Source organism: Etheostoma spectabile, chromosome 6, assembly GCF_008692095.1.
Source record: "Etheostoma spectabile isolate EspeVRDwgs_2016 chromosome 6, UIUC_Espe_1.0, whole genome shotgun sequence".
Taxonomy (NCBI): domain Eukaryota; kingdom Metazoa; phylum Chordata; class Actinopteri; order Perciformes; family Percidae; genus Etheostoma; species Etheostoma spectabile.
In genome coordinates, this window is record NC_045738.1 from 21,266,108 (window position 1) to 21,272,430 (window position 6,323).

Below are 6,323 nucleotides of genomic sequence, written 5' to 3' on the forward strand. Positions count from 1 at the left end.
GTGTGTGTGTGTGTGTGTGTGTGTGTGCGTGTGTGTGTAAGGCAGTGGGGTAACATGGTGGTTACCAAGGCAACGGAAAGATCACTGTTTTTTACAGCAGGAAGCAGGAAGACTTCATCAACTCTGAATGACCCCCCAAAAACACTGTTGCAACATATTCTCTCTCTCTCTCGCTCTCTGGCTCTCTCTCTCTATCTCTCTTTTTGTTTTGTTTCTCACTTCTCACTGTGTCTCTCTTTCACACACAAAAAAACCCCCACACAAACCCACACACACGCACGCACACCAACATCACCATCTGCATGGGCTGGGGTGGATCAATTGGTCCATCAATTTGTAAATGAATACTTAATTCTTTGATTGTGACTTATTCATTCTTATTCAGTTATATTTTCTGACAGTATCTCTACAATATTAGCTACCAACTGAGAGGGTTTGGTGCTTTTCTTTGTCTTACATGATGGGTTTTGGGAAGTTGTGACTTCTTTTTGCTGCTTTATGACAATTTATGGACCATAGCATTAAGAGATTAATTATTTTTGCTGGAAGGAAGGGTGTAGGACTGCTACAGAACACAAACAGTCTTACTTCGGTCCAGTGTAGAACAAACTGAAAATAGCAACCTTGCCTATATCATTTAGACTGTACAATACTGAACTGAGGAATGGTTTATTATGTTGGTTTGTTTGGTTGTATTATATGTATATGTATATGTATAGTTTTCTGTTGCCATGATGTGTGATTTTTATTCATGTCAACTGTGAGCGTAATGCTAATAAATTAAAACAAAGTCAAACAAACTTAAATGCTTAGGGAGAGGGAAGGGTCCTTAATTTTGTACTAGTTTGTACTCGCCCCAGATTTAACAAGTAAAATATAAATATATAATAGTAAATAAAAAAGAGAAGGATGCAGAAAATATGCAGGACAACAGGAGTTCCTTTGCCCCATCACAGAATGCAGACGGATATTATAATATGCATTCATATGCATGAATACATATTAATGATTTATTGCCATTGTTATCTCTGCCAGCACTCATTCTCACTTTCACTTGATTCTTCCTTATATGGGAAAAAAGTAAATGTGTGGTATATAATTAGCCTATAGTATAAATATAGTTCAGCATCATGCGTGGCTTGTAACTTGTGTTTATTCCATTTACCATCCACCATCTTACATTCTTCGTGTTAACCTTGTTGAGTCATTAGTGGTGAAAAGAGCCTTATATCGCTACATTGATTTAAGATATAGGGAGGAGGTCAAGGGGAGGGTCCAACAAAAATCTATTATTATTATTAATGCTCTAGAGGTTTTTGCTTCTTCTTTTGAGTGAAAGATTTAGAGTTTTCATACAGTTCCTTACTACTTGCTTACCATGTATCAGAGTGTTGTAACATTGTATTTTTTCTGTTTAGAAATTGCTGATAAGAGGGGAGATTTGGGGAAAGAAAGAAAGAAAGAAAGAAAGAAAGAAAGAAAGAAAGAAAGAAAGAAAGAAAGAAAGAAAGATGGTTAGGAAAAAAAGCAGGAATTGAGAAGTTTCATTTATTTATCACCACACTGTTTAATGCCACTGTAGGGCAAAAGTGCTTTGGCCTCGTTGCAAACTACACACTCTAATACCACTGTACTGTTTGACATTTTCACTGATAATTGACAAAAGGGACAGACATTTCTTAGGCAGGGATCTGTGTGCGTCACTCACTCAGAAAACCTGATTACAGCACATGATGGAATTATCATATTAACAATAAGACCTTTCCATTATAATGCTGTGCTATTCAGATGCGGACAGTAAATGCCAGACCAATTTGACAGACGGGGGAGAAGCTGAGACAGATGCCTGACAAAGTGAAAAAATGAAATGGAAAAATTAGCAAAATGACAGTGAGTGTGATCTAAGGTCTCTGTTTTAGCATAAACCACACCAAATCAGAAGCGCTGTGTTGGGCTAACGACATTTGAGACAAATTTCAAAAGCTGTATTTTTATTAATTATAAATAATATAATAATCAAATTATCAAATACTTAAATTAATGGGAAAGATGTATGGTTAAAAGGAAAAGGAAGGTTACAGTGTAATTTAGTATGCTCTTGTTTATCTCTTCACGAGGAAGACTCAGTGAATGTTCAACATGCTGCACTCTGGTTTGGACCTTTTCTTGGCTCCGTGCCTCATGAGTGTAATTTGGATGAGTGCAGCTCGCTTGCCTTTGGGCTCATTAACAACAATATAAACAGTAATTACTGTGATCGCCTAATTAATTCATTTAAAAATTCTGCACCAAGTAAAAGGCATGGGCAAATCTTTTCTACAGATAATAATTTTACGGAATCATTGTTGACATAATTAGCAATTCCTTGGTTCCAAAATACAACCGGAATAATTACAAACTTTTTTTTGTCCTATTTTACACATTGACTCTTTTATTATTCAGATTGCCTCGGCTTTTCTTTCCCTTTTCACTAAGCCTGTTTTCTGTGAGTTATCCTTCTCTGATCCCGTCTCTGTCTGCACGGCAGCTCCGCAGTCCTGATAAATGTAATCCTCCCCTCTGGACGCATTCTTTTGTTTTTGGGCCATTTTGAGGCTCTCTTCTGATCACCAAGCCCTACTTATTATAGAATTCTCTGCCTTCCTTTTGTGGGTTTTGTTGAGGTAAAGAATGGTCATTTGGCCCGCAATTGTCCAGTAATTCTATATACTGTATTGGCTAGTTAATTGTCATTAACAGTAATTAAGCTTCAGCTGAAGAAAAAGTGGATTTGTTGTGGCTCTGCACAATGAATAATGACATTTTTACATTTCTTCCACCACAGCCACGTTCTTTTCTCCAAAGACAATGTTTCAATTAAACCAAAAAGCAGCATAGACATGTTCCATGATAACTGCTTTGTAAAAAGATGCGCCCATGTGTGAAATTAGCACATAGTGTTTTGTGTTCATGAAAATTCCAACAGACTTTAAACATTTAACACATAGCAGATTCCTTGAAAAAAAAAAAAATATGTATATATATTTTGTATCATAAAATTAGAAAAATACATTTAACCCACCTTGGTACCCAAGATGACAAAAGCACAAGGTGAGAAGTATGACAGAGGCAGGTTTATGTTACAAGCACAGTCCCCTGACCCTTCAAAACCCCAATTAGTATTCCTGCAGAATGTATCACCATGCCTGGCATCACTTGTTGTTGATTACCTCTCTATTCATTAAAGTGAGAGCAGATTTATAGACAGATCTGACTGATGCATCGGTGAAGTGTGTGTGTGTGTGTGTGGGGGGGGGGCTCTCACTATGTCAAAATGCTGATCCAAAGCAGTGTGGTTGCTGTTTTAAAAAGTGCCAGAGATTAATAAGCATCATTATTTTGATCTAAACAGAGTCAGGGGTTATATGGGGTAACCTGCTTTACCAAAATAGACGGGACAACCAGTGACGTATAAGCAACATCTGAGGTACAAAATGCCTCTCATCAACACAAACAGACACACACACAGACACACACACACACATGAGTGACATTTTTAACTGTTTTCTTGATGTATGTTGTGCAAAATCTTTGGACATACATGTAGAGCTAAATTGTCTTAGGCAACTATTACAGTAATTCTAACTGGCTATATGCAAAGACAAATGTCTGCAGAACAGGATGGATGCAAAACAATTAAATGAATGAATGCATGAATTATTTAATGAATTCTTCTTACTCTATTTTGGCAGCACAACTTGTATAAGATGAAGTGACATGCAGAATAAGGGAACATAACGTAAAGCACAGCACCTGAGCACCACCTGCTGGTGTCATACACAATACCATGCCCTGTATTTACATACAGTTTGATTCTAAATTCTAAGCCCATTTGGCGGCTGGTATCCACACTTATACTCCTCTACACAGGTATTAGACTGAAAATTACAGCAAACTATAAAAAATAAATCAAAAATGTTTTCCAAGGCAAAGTTATTCAGCTGTTCGGATTTAATTTGCTCTTTTTATGTTATTGTATTTCAATAAAGCATTACTGTTGACTCATGCTGCGCAGCTGTAACATAAAATGAAAGTATAGAATTAAAATTATTGGATTCAATTTGACTAGCAGATACTCAATATTAAGAGTGCTTAATGATACGAATCAGGAGTAATATTAGGATCAGGACAAACCCAACTGAGCTCTGTTACTTTTTATTAAGAAATGTTACCCCTTGGGCCCCTGAGCCTTTGCCCGGCAGGCCCTTTCAATAATCAAACCATGCTTTGGAGTTGTATTTAAATTAAAATAACAAACACTAGATGATACAGTACAAACGTCCTGTGTTAGACATACAATGAGTGTTGGGGTATTGCTGAGACTCAGTCAGATGTGCAAATCAAACGCACTGGTCATTGGTCAAGTGCATGTTTAAGTCTTCTTTTGTGTTCATCTATGCAGTTTCACTATGTTCTGCATATTTTTATTATGGCATTTTTTACTATTATGTATTTACCTACCCGAAATACATTACATAATTGTGTAGTGCCTGTAGTTAATGTAACTGGAATTTAGATTTTCTTTCTAACAAATACTGGAAAATCCTGGAAATTTGGCAAGAAGAAAAGTCCTGTCCCTATGCCAAAGACAGGAAACTGTATTAGTAAAGAGGCATGTACACCAACATTGTCCAAGTTAGATTAGAAGATAAACTGTAGTGTACTTTCACCAGTACCCTACTACACTTACCAAAGGTTAAGCTAGTATATGTTAAACTGGTATGGGTTAGGAAACGCCCTACCTTCCCTGGTTGTCCACTAGATGACGATAGAGTCTTATAATGAAATATTATGTATTTCAGCTCGAAGACGAGAAGAGAAATGAGACTGAACTCTCACTCTGCTCTTTTTTCAATACCACAAATGCACGCAGATGCAGATTTCAAATAGCCTATTGCTTCCAGGGTGGAGAAATAAAAACAAATATTTAAATAAAAAAACAACTAGGGTTTGTGTCCTTTTTTAAAATAAAATGTCTAATGGCGAACGTTGCCCAGAGGCTGGTTATGACTCGTCCGTAATGGTGGAAATAAGTGAGTAACAGTGGGGACTGAGTAACCGAAAGGAGCAAGTAATTATCAGCTAATTGAGAATTGGTCACAATAGATTTTAATAATGGGAAAACACCCAACTGCACACTGCAGTCTGTGTGAGGAAATGGAGACAGCGGAGCATGTCCTGATGTCGTGCAGGAAATACACTCGAGAAAGAGAGGACATGTTCACAGGATTCTATGGAAAATCAAAATTAGGTGGAAATCAGGTTCAAAGATGCTCTTGAAAGTGGGGTTTCCACAAATGGACGTAAACATATATTTGAATTTTTGAAAGGCACTGGACTACTTAGAAATTTATAGTATAATTAAATTAAATAAATAGATAACTAGTCATTTCCAGTAGGATGCAGTATTACAGTGCATAGGATGCCAATCTCCCTAAAACACTGAAGAAGAAGAAGAAGAAGAAGAAGAAGAAGAAGAAGAAGAAGAAGAAGAAGAAGAAGAAGAAGAAGAAGACTCGTCCAACGGCGCATGCGTCATCATGACAGACCTAATTTTGCTGACCGGAAGATGAGCCAGTTTTCCTCTCATGTAGCCCATCTTCTTTATAGCCTATCTTTGATCTAACTAGCTGTCTAGCTACACACTCTGACACTTGTTGGGGATACATGTGTTTCTGAGCGTTGCTCTGCAATTTAACGAGTTACCGGCAGATTAGGAAGCTACTTCTGGTGACATTTCCCATTTAAGTGGTACGTCTCCTGTTTGAGGTTTTCTATTTACGGCATTAATAGCATGTAGCTCTTATTGGCGGTTTCCTCTTACAAACCTTCATTTAGACTGAAAATATAACTGTTAGGTTAGTGCATCTTCTTTAACTTACCTGGTTAAAATGTAAGCAGTCTCATAAAAGATCCTTCCCCATACTAATGTTAGCGTTTTTAAAACGTTTAGCTAGCTAACGCTACTTATTCCGTTTTTGTGTAGCGCTTTATGTAAACATAAGTTACAGATGTGTCGATGTGCTTTGGTGTATCTAAAACCGTAGCATTTTAGCTGTCTATGCTAGATGAGCTTTGTAGAGTAACCCCACTTCTTTCTTCGGCTCCGTGTTGATGCCACACGGTTTTAATGTTCCGCGGGCTTTTGTTCCATCCACTCTTATTACGTCTGTCACGTTTAGCAACACGTATTATGCTCTAATTGTTGCGTATTTACAAATGCTCTTAATATTCCGTAATTTGTGCTCGGGGCGGATACAAACTGAAACAACAGAATCTCTTAA

General features: G+C 37.2%; 1 protein-coding gene across 1 annotated transcript in view; it reads left to right on the plus strand.

The window, feature by feature from the left end:
- Positions 1-5,554: 5,554 nt before the first annotated feature.
- Positions 5,555-6,323, plus strand: part of ncalda (neurocalcin delta a) — a 97,079-nt gene continuing 96,310 nt past the window's right edge. Inside the window, exon 1 of the mRNA XM_032517745.1 lies at positions 5,555-5,790. The gene's annotated coding sequence lies outside the window, so the exon portion shown is untranslated. The remainder of the gene's footprint in view (positions 5,791-6,323) is intronic.